The sequence below is a fragment of the Cornus florida genome, unplaced genomic scaffold (assembly GCF_030987335.1).
Source record: "Cornus florida cultivar Cherokee Brave unplaced genomic scaffold, ASM3098733v1 CherokeeBrave_3.0.0_Hap2_Chr01, whole genome shotgun sequence".
Lineage (NCBI taxonomy): Eukaryota > Viridiplantae > Streptophyta > Magnoliopsida > Cornales > Cornaceae > Cornus > Cornus florida.
Window position 1 is genome coordinate 34,542,851 of NW_026775571.1, and position 11,139 is coordinate 34,553,989.

At 35.8% G+C, this 11,139-nt stretch overlaps 2 non-coding genes across 2 annotated transcripts; one reads left to right on the plus strand and one right to left on the minus strand.

Annotated features, from left to right (window-relative positions):
* The first annotated feature begins 210 nt into the window (after positions 1-210).
* On the plus strand, positions 211-319 carry LOC132282922 (small nucleolar RNA R71). Its single transcript, XR_009471912.1, has one exon. It is a non-coding gene; the product is annotated as a small nucleolar RNA R71 (small nucleolar RNA).
* A 3,402-nt stretch (positions 320-3,721) lies between these two features.
* LOC132283738 (small nucleolar RNA R71) lies at positions 3,722-3,828 on the minus strand. The gene has a single exon (XR_009472123.1). It is a non-coding gene; the product is annotated as a small nucleolar RNA R71 (small nucleolar RNA).
* Positions 3,829-11,139: the final 7,311 nt, after the last annotated feature.

Below are 11,139 nucleotides of genomic sequence, written 5' to 3' on the forward strand. Positions count from 1 at the left end.
TATAAGCCGACATTCTTCCTTCCACTTAGATTTCTAACTTTTTTGGAAGATAAGGATCGATGCATTGAATTCTCACTCATGCTTTCATAAAGACGCCATACATCATTTTTATGCTTATCAAGATAAGAACCACCCATAGATGCATCAACCATACCCTTGTGATTATCCGACAAACTTTCAAAGAAGTATTGAACTAATTGCCACTTAGGCATGTCATGATGTGGACACTTCCTAAGCAAGTCATTAAATCTTTCCTATGCCTCATGAAATATTTCCCCATCCTTTTGAGAAAATTCACAAATAGAAGCTCTCATAGCATTGGTCTTTGAAACCGGATAATACTTTTCAAGAACTCTTATTGTATTTCCGCCCAAAAAGTTATCGAAAAAGGCCTAAGATTGTTGAACCAATATTTTGTCTTATCTTTAAGAGTGAAAGGGACGAGTTTTAATCATAGAACATCTTTCAGCATGTCCATGTATTTCACGATGGAGCATACTTCAAGAAACTTATCCAAATACTTGTAAGGTTATTCACTTGGAAGGCCATGATAGTTAGGAAGCATTTGAATAGTTTGCGGTTTAATCTCATAGTGATGTGCTCTAAAAGGGGGCAATTAAATGTATGTAGGTGCATTATATTCATTTGGCACATAATGGTCACGCAAAGCAAGAGGAGGATTCACAATTGGAGGCTTAACATAAGCCCTATGATTTACTTGAGCAACGGGAGGTGGGGGTGGAACAAAAATTAGCCGAGGCATTCCCAATGAAACTTGGCCTTGTTGTTATAGAATAAAAGGTCTTGGCATGCCTAATGGTACTTAAATATCATCATGATGCACATTAGGGTGGAGGATGCCTTGTTGGTCGATGTGACCAAGGTCCTCCACATGGTCCTCATTGATGTCTTCCATTGATGAAATAGAATGACTATAATTACCCCTTCCCTTAGAATTACGAACAATGGATTCGAGATTCAAGTTAAATGGGAGAAGAGTAGGATTTAACGACCTACAACCATACATGCACAAACAAAACAAAAACAAGCAACAAGCAAGTAACAATCACTTATCCTCCTCAACAAATCAATAATCAACAATCCTCCACATATATCTATCCCATACTCCCATGCTTGAACAATATGCAAGAAAGATTAAATTGCCTCCACGCGGGCTCACGATTTATCTAAAAATTTAAAGAATTGCCACCAAGCTGGCCGACGATTTAACTAGAGATAGAGTTAAAAAAGCTCACAAAGGGTCCTTAAGCAACTTCAAATTATTTTTCAACTTTAAAATTTTCCTTTGCTTCACTTTCCTTGCTTAATTCACCTAGCCAATCAAGAACAAACATAATAAGTAACATAAATAAAATCAAAATAAAAACAAGATCAAAGGAGTACTAATTCCTAATTGTTTCCAATATACGGCGTTGCCTCAATCCCTAGCAATGGTGCCAAAACTTGGTGTGTCATGGGACCAAAGCACAAAAGTTGCAATTGCAAAAGTGGAATGTAGTGTGGCCAAGTTTGAGTTTATAGAGTGCCACTACTACCTCTAACTACTAATATAGCTAGGGTGAGTAAGGATCGTCCCAAGGAAAAAAAAAGGCAGAATTTATATGGAAACAATGTTGGATTAGTAGGTCGAGTGATCAAAAGATGGTTTGTTTGGTTAATTAACAATAATGTCAATTAAATGGATGCAATGTAATGCAATTGAAGTAGAGTAAAATGTAGAGAATAATAGAGAAGGGTCTTGGGACTTAGAGGTCACCACTAAACATTACCTTTCTAGACACTCAATGTGTAATGAATGAGGGGGATTATGTGTTGCAATACTAGTGTGTGTCATTAATTGAATCAACAAGTATGGATGACTAAATAAGTATATATTTTCTAGACAAACTAGTAAATAGCACAACATATCAAATTGAGCCATTATTCCTTCCTTAAAGTCCACAATCAATACACATCATTAAATTAGAGAAGTATACTACTTGCATTCATAGGCATGGAACATCAAACAACAAGCATGGATTATCCTCCCATCTAAGAAAGTAAAGCAACTACACCATAACTAAGCTAGAGACATGAAAATTAAACTAATTAAACTAAGGAAGAGGCACAATCTATCAAGAAATGAGTATGAACCATCAAATAAACCTCAAGAGTATTCCATTTAAGCACTATGCCTTGACCATCACTAGATTCATAGCATCAACACACATAGACATGCATCAATATCACAAAACCTAGAGATAAACACATGAATATCTATTCTAGCATACATACACATATGATTAGAATGAAATAATCAATTGGAAGTATCAAAGGTCAAGACAAGAATTACAACACAAATCTCCATTAATTACAAAACATCAAAGTCTTAGAGGCATGCTTAGGGCTAGGTCTAGCCCCAAGAAGATGTTTAGCCACTCATAAATGTTGTCATCCAACCCTCAATGGCTATCTCCATGCTAGAAAAATGTTTTTCTTCCTCCTTGGTGGAAACTCTAGAAAAGAGGAAGAACTTTCCTAATTTGTGTATTTCTCTCTCTAATCTCTAACCAAGTCTCTCTAATCTCACCAACCTCCTTACTCAAAATAGCTAAAATTCTTATATAGGTTGCTTAAATGTCACACCCAATGGTTAAACCTCATGCACTAGGACTTCCCAATGATTGCACCACAAGAACCCATTTAATTTGGCTTAAAATCAACTTTTCACGTAATTCGAGGCAGTTCGATCAATATCAAGGTTGGTTCGATTGATCCAACCTTAGCAGTGCCTTTTTGGAATAAAGACAAGGTTGAGATATGTTTAGGAAGAGGACAAAAATGGTAGGTGAGGATAAGATTAAAGATGTTCGATCAATCGAAGGAATGTTGGATCGATCGAAGAAGGTATTTTGCTGAGGATAAGGACAAAAGGCTCGATCCATCTTGGCATTGTTGGAATGATCACTGTGTGATCGATCTAAGCTCTGTTCGATCGATCGAAGAGTGCTTCCTTTTACCAACTTGTTTCCACTTTGTTTATTTCTTCGATTGAGCTTGAGATTGCATCTTTTATGCTCTAATTCAGCTGGATTAACTTATTTTGGGGATAAGTGCCTAAAAAGGGAAATAATATGAAATTAGACTAAAACAGAAAAATAAGATAGGAGAAGGTACTAGAACGTCCAAGCTTAAGGGGTTTAAATGTGCATTTTTCAGTGTTTATCATGCAACAACCTAATCTAGGGATTCCAAGGCCAAATGTTGTTCCCCCAATTGGTGAACAACAACAGCAGTATTTTTAAGTGGTATACCCTCATCAAGTTCAAATGGCATATCCTCCTCTTAATCCTCTCAATCCTCCAATGGTCCTTAGGGATCATTACACTTTAAATCAATACAATGCACCCACTTGCATTCAATTTCCAAATTTCCGTGCTCATCATTATGAGATTAAGGCTTCCACTATTAACATGTGCCCCTTTTCTATAGGTTGAGTAATGAAGAGCATTATAAACATTTAAATGAGTTCTTGGAAGTTTGTTCCACCATGAAAATCACAGATGTGCAGGAAGGAGTCCTTAAAATGAAGCTTTTCACTTTCACTCTTTAGGATAAAGCTAAATATTGGTTTAACAACTTACAGTCAAATACAATCACCTCTTGGGCACAACTGCAACAAAAGTTCCTAAAAAAGTATTACCCCACGAGTTGAACTGATTCAATGAGAACTTCCATTCGTGAATTTACACAAGAAGAAGAAGAACCCCTTCATGAAGTATGGGAACGTTTGAATGACTTGCTATTGAAGTGTCCACATCATGACATTTCTAAGTGGTAATTAGTTCAATGTTTCTTTTCAAGTTTATCTGTTGCTAATAATGACATTATTGATGCTTCATGTGGCGGCAGCTACATAGAAAGAAATAAGGATGAAATTTGGCATCTTTTCAAAAAAAAATGAGTGAAAACTCAATACATAGATCTTCATCTTCTAGGGGGTCACCTAGCAAATGTGGGAGGAAAGAAAGCTCTATGTCAAATAGATACTTCCATGGAAATTGCCACTGAGGTCAAAAATCTTACTCAAAGGTTTGATAAATTCGTTTTAAATCAAGGTCCGGCAATTCAATCTTATCCCCATCATTCCAATGAAATGTGCATAACTTGTTCTAGTTACTCACCATACTTCAAATTGCCCTCTTGGACAAATCATACCAAGTGAGTCTTAAGAACAAGCAAATGTCAATTTCATTCATCAAGGGAACAACCCTTATTCTAATACTTACAATCCGAGGTGGAAGAATCATCTAAACTTTGCGTGGAAAAATCAAGGAGATGGAGTAAACCCTCCTTAAACTCAAGGTTACCAAGCAAAGTATGTTCCCCCACATCTCCAAAATTAGAATTCTCAAGGTTATCGTCCTTCATTCTATCCTCAAAATGTGAATCAATCCTCTCATCCTCAAGCATCAAATTCTCAATCTTACTCTAATCCAAATCAAGCGCCTCCCAAAAGTCCCACTTTTAAGGACAAGGTCTTGGAAGCCTTAGGTGATCTTCGAAAGGATAATCAATTGTTTCATTCTCACACTTAATCAATTGCAAAGCTTGAAGCTTAAATTGGGCAAATAGCTCATTCTTTAAATGTGAGAGAGAAAGGTAAGTTGCCTAGTCAAACTAAAACCAATCCTATGGGTAATTTATGGCACAAGCAAGTCCTTCATTGAGATTTTCTAGAAATGAGGAAGTTCAAACAATTACTACCTTGATGAGTTATAGGAAAGTGGATAATAAGGTAGAGGTACCTAAGCATGATAGTGAACTGACACAACCAAATGGTTGCATCCATCCCATTCTAAATCCTATTCCTATTTTCTTGGATGTTAGTGGTTCCAAAAAGGACATTCTATCATCTTCATCATCATTTCCCCAATTAGAGAAGCCTTATAAGCCAAAATCTCCATTTCCTCAAGCTTTAAGAGAGACTCCATCATTTGGGAGACAAGAAGGAAAAATTCATGACATGATGGAAGTGTTTAAACAAGTGAAAATTAATCTTCCTCTTTTAGATGTAATTAGGCTAATTCCACCATATGTAAAGTTCTCGAAGGACTCATGCACTCAAAAGAGGAAGAGCAAAGGAAAGGACCTTAAGAAAATGCTTTTAACGGAACAAGTGAGTTCCATTATTCTTTCTAACACTCCTCCTAAGTTCAAGGATCCAGGTGCTCCAACCATTTCGTGTGTAATTAGAAACCGAGAGGTTCGTCGAGCTCTCCTTGATTTAGGTGCAAGTATTAATCTCATTCCATACTTTGTTTACTTGTAATTAGGATTAGGAGACTTGAAGCCAACATCGGTAGTAATCCAACTAGCCGATAGATCAATTAAGAAACTAAGGGGAATTGTTGAGGACATTCTAATTAAGGTTGATAAATTTAATTTCTCGGTTGATTTTATGGTACTTAATACTAAGCCAATCCCTAATCTTACCAATCACATTCCAGTCATTCTAGGAAGACCATTCCTTACCACTGTCAATGCCACCATTAATTATTATTTCCGGCATTATCGATATTTCTTTTGGCAACATGATGGTTAAGCTTAATGTTTTTAATGCGAGTCAACATCCCACAGATGAAGACGAGTGTTTCCTAGTGGATGTCTTAGATGAAACCATAGAGGAGAATCTTCCCTTTATTCTCTAAGGACCCTCTTAAGGCGTGCCTTTATGAAATGTTTGAAAGTTATGGTTTTGATACAGAAGGATCCATAAGTGAGGTGAATGCTTTAATGGACTCTATGGCAACTTTGGATTGTCTACCTTGGAAAAAGCAAGAAAGAACCTCTTCCTTCATTCTCTAGTACTCCACCAGTTCCTTTTCTCATCTCTCCTACTACTCTTGAGCTTAAGCCTCTTCCTTCCAATCTCAAATATGCCTTCTTAGGCCCAAAAGAGACTCTTTCGGTCATCATTGCTTTAAATTTTGAAAATGACCAAGAGAATGATCTTTTGGAAGTGCTTAAAGCTAACAAAGAAGCTATTGGATGGAGTGTGGTTGACCTAAAAGGCATTGACCATTCTATTTGTATGCATCGCATACACATGGAAAATGATGAAATGCCCTTTAGGGATGGTCAAATGAGATTAAACCCAAATATAAAGGAAGTTGTCATGAATGAGGTTGTGAAACTTCTAGATGCGGGAATCATTTATCCTATCTCTGATTCTAAGTGGGTTAGTCCAACTCAAGTGGTTCCCAAAAAGTCAAGAATCACAGTTATTGAAAATGCTAAGGGTGATCTCATCTTGAAATGCGCCGCCACTTCGTGGCGTGTTTGCATAGATTACCGAAAGCTGAATTCCGCCATTAAGAAGGACAATTTTTCATTGCCTTTCATTGATCAAATCTTAGAAAAATTGGTCGGGCAACAATATTATTGCTTCCTAGATGGTTACTCTAGGTACAATCAAGTGGCTTTAGATCCATTGGATCAAGAAAAGACCACATTCACATGTCCTTTCGGTACATTTGCTTATCGACAAATGCCTTTTGGATTATGCAATGCTCCTACCACTTTTAAGGTGTATGATGTCAATTTTTTCGGACATAGTGGAGAAATATTTAGAAGTCTTCATGGATGACTTCTCAGTTTTTGGGTCCTCATTTGATTCGTGTCTCCAAAATCTTATAAAAGTGCTTTAAAGATGTCGTGAGACTAATCTTGTGTTAAATTGGGAAAAGAGTCATTTCATGGTTCAAGAAGGAATCATGCTTGGACATGTCATTTCTAAAAAAGGAATAGAAGTAGATAGAGCAAAAGTTGAGTTGATTTCCGAATTGTCTCCACCTATAATGGTGAAAAATTCGCTCCTTTCTAGGACATGCCGGTTTTTATTGCCAATTCATCAAAGACTTTAGCAAAATTGCTAGACCCTTGTGCAATCTTCTTGCCAAGGAGACTCTATTTATTTTTGATGAAGCATGCCAAAATGTTTTTCATCAACTTCGCACTCTTCTATCGTCCGCTCCCATCATACAACCTCTAAATTGGTCCTTACTATTTGAGATTATGTGTGACGCTTCCGACTTTACAATGGGTGTTGTTTTAGGACAAAGGGTAGGTAAGCAACCATGTGCTATATACTGGTGTCACCCATCGCAAGTGTGCACCAAATTGCAATGTGGTGTGAAGTGTGAAAAAATGTGGCCAAGTTTGAATTTATAGAATGCCACTACCACTACTAACTATTAATGTAGCTAGAGTAAGTAGGGATTGCCCAAAGGGAAATGAACGATACTTTGGAATCAATAATGGATTAGTAGGTTGAATGATCAAAAGAGGGGTTTGATTTGATTAAACTAATGGTTCAAATAAAACAATGAAAGTAAGTAACAAACTAGAACTTAGAGAAAGATATATGAGAGAAAGGTCTTGGGGCTTAAAGTTCACCACTAAGCTTCACTTCACCAAATACTAGTAATTGTAAATTAATGGGTAATTTTAAGTTGTAAAACGTGTGTGTGTGTGTCAATAATTGAAAACTAAGCATGGATGGTAAATAAGCATAGATTGTCTAGTCAATCTAGTGAATAGCACAACCCATCAAATGAGACCAATAACCATTCAATTAAACTACAATTAGTGCACACACAATATGTGATACCTCCGGATTTCCAGATGCGGGTTGGCCAGGCCTACACTCGAATACCTAAGGATTTTAAAACAAATGGCAATAATCGAACACAGAATATAAATATGATTAACAAGAATAAATAAAATGATAAACTAATAACTTTCATTGATAAACAAATTATTCTGATATAAGTAATCCTTCAAACAATAATACAACTCGGGAATCTATACTATGTGGACCCCTAGAAAATCCCAAGTGAACAAACTGATCAAAAAAGGAAAACCAAAACTAAAACATAGCTAAAAGTCCTACATGGTCAGAAGAGTGAGTGACTGTCTCTGCTCAACACGAACAAGCTCTAAAATTGGCACCGTCCGATACCTAAAAAATAATAGTGGTTTAGACCCACGAACAAGTTCTATTATACTACAATTCAAACAGAGACTCGATACGTAAATACATCCTAGGCAATCCTAACAATAGCTATATAGTCTATAACTATATATAAATATCCACACTAAAGGACTCTCACTGGACTACAAAGGGGGTCTCAACCTGAATAAAAGGCAACATGCAAAACGCACTTGAAGTGGGCATGAGTACCTAAACCTAACAGAGTACACCTCAACCATCATAGCCAACTATGCATCCCAATGCATATACGCTCCCTAACCATCGATCCTGAGACTCAAGCTCATATCGTGGTACCATAATCATATATATAAAAGTCATATCCTAAATATCCACAAGAAATCCAATCAGTCATTCAACTTGTTCAGCTGATTTGACTTAAGCTATAAGTAGCAAGTAATCCAGTTAGTCATTCAACTTGTTTAGCTGATTTAACTTAAATAACAAGTAATCCAGTTAGTCATTCAACTCTGTTCAGCTGATCTGACTTAACTAACAAGTAATCCAGTTAGTCATTCAACTTTGTTCAGCTGATTTGACTTAAATAATAAGTAATCCAGTTAGTCATTCAACTTTATTCAGCTAATCTGATTTAAATATAAGTAGGATTTTATTTTATAATCCATTCCCTTATTCCAGAATAAGTAGGATTTAGTGTTTTGAAACTAATCCGTCCCTAGTATACCACTGTCCCATACCGGTGCATACAATCCATACATCCAGTAATTGATAATACAGGGAATATATGTAAATACCAATTAATCCATAACAAACATAATCAAACTATGTAAATTGACATGCTTATTTTATACCACTTCACAGAAACCAATAATTGATAATACTGACAATATATGTAGATATCAATTAATCCATACTAAGCATAGTAGGATTATATAAATTAACATGCTTATTTAACATCCCAGATACATGACAAAATTATATCATACATAAACAAATTGCCAATATACAAGTAGCAAATTTAATCATCCACATCTAAGCACAATATGCAGTTTTAATTAAAAGTTCATATTGTTCAAGCCACTAATTCTAGGTGGTTTATTATGCATTATAATGTCCTCTGGAGTCTTAGTATGACCCAATACATTATTTAAATCCCCCACTCCGGTCCTAATTACACCTAGAACATCAAAAATCCAACAACAGTAACCAAAAACTCGCCGAAAATTAAAAAAAAAAAAAAAAAAATCAGCAAGGGAACCGGCTCCATTAAAATGTAGAGCCATCTCCATTACAAAGGATCCGCCTTTATTTAGTATGGAGCCGGCTCTACTTCAATGGAGCCACCTCCATTGAAGGGTGGAGCCGCTTCCACTCTTCCCAGCCTCCGTCTTCTCTGACGCCGACTATTTTCTGACTTTTTTATTACCCTTTTTAAGGTTTCTAACCCTCTGTTCTAAGTTCCAGACAATCCTAATTAATTATATGAAATAATTAGGCATCATTTACATGAATTAAAACAAGCTTATGTAAGAAAAATCAAGATTTAATCAAAAATACATGCCAAGCATCAAAATAGTTTTAATTCAATTCAATTCAAATCCATTCCATTCAAGCATGCATATTAGATCATTTTTAATATACAATTAATTCCTGGAGACAACCTAGGCATGTACAGAACACAAGTCTAGGGGAAAGAGCTAGAACAAAACTTGCCTTTGAGATTTCAGATTAAAATCTTCACATCGTCTTCCTAGATCTTCCGGCAACTCTAGTTGCCATAGAAGCTCTCTACTGTACTGTTTTAGCCTACACACAGCCTCCCCTTCTTCCTCCTTGGTCTGGTCATGGACTTTGGCCAAAACCTTAGCCCCGGCCTTTCTCTGTTTATCTCACTCTCCTTGCCTCTCAGAGACCCTAAACGGTTGGTCCATTACTACTATCCAAGCTCAACTCCTTTAAAATAAAAATGAAATTAAAATTAAACAATTAATCATTTAAACTAACAAATAAGTTACAAGAAATTCTACACAATTAAACAAGCAATTCACACACTATCAATCAACTAAAACACACAATTAAATCACCTATTTCAAATAAACAACTTATCAAATAAACATATAGCCATATAAGCGATTAAAAATGCACAAGAAATTAAAATTAAATTCCAATTATATCCTTTTGAAAACTAGGGGTATTACACAATAATCTAGAGAAATGTACTTTTTGCACTCATAAGTATGGAATATCAAACAATGAGAATGAATTGTCCACCTACCTAAGAAATTGAAGCAATTACACTACAACTAAGCTAGTGACATGAAAATTAAGCTAATTAAACTAAGAGTGTGGCATAATCCATCAAGAAATAAGTATAAACCATCAAATAAACCACAAGAGTATTTAATTAAGCACCATGCCTTGACCATCACTAGATTAACAACATCAACATGCATAGACATGCATCAATTTCATTAAATTTAGAGAAAAATACATGACCATTCATTCTAGCATACATAGATATATGGATAGAACTAAATAATCAATTGAAAGCATTAATCCATACAAATCAAGTAAAAATTACAAGATCTATATTTATTCATAGTCAAAACATCTATTACAACTAAAATTCCCAAAAATACACAAAAGCTAGGTTTAGGAAGCAAGCCTAGGGGCTATCTCTAGCCCCAAGAGAAGGATTTAGCCACTTATTATAGTGGTCATGGAACCCTCAAGGGCTAGCTTGGAGGTTGGTATCATCATCTTCATCCTTGCTTTCTTCCTAAAACCCTAGTTTTAGAGAGAGAAACTATTTCTATAATTGGTAAAATATCTCCTCTATGAATGATACAAGAATTAGTTTAATTAATCTATTACAAGCTTCCTTGAGTAGGCACCAAGTCAGAAATACAGCCTATGATTGGATGAAATTAACAGCATCCCTACACAAGTAAGGTAGAGTCCGGTGTGCTCGGGAATTAAACAGCTCACTACCAATAGCCAGTTCGATAAATCGAAGATGTTCAGTCGATTGAACATTTTTGCTCATTTTAGCATGCCAAGGGCTATGATAAGTGATAAATGAAAACATTTCTGTAATCAATTCTTGAAGCAACTCTTCTTGAAAT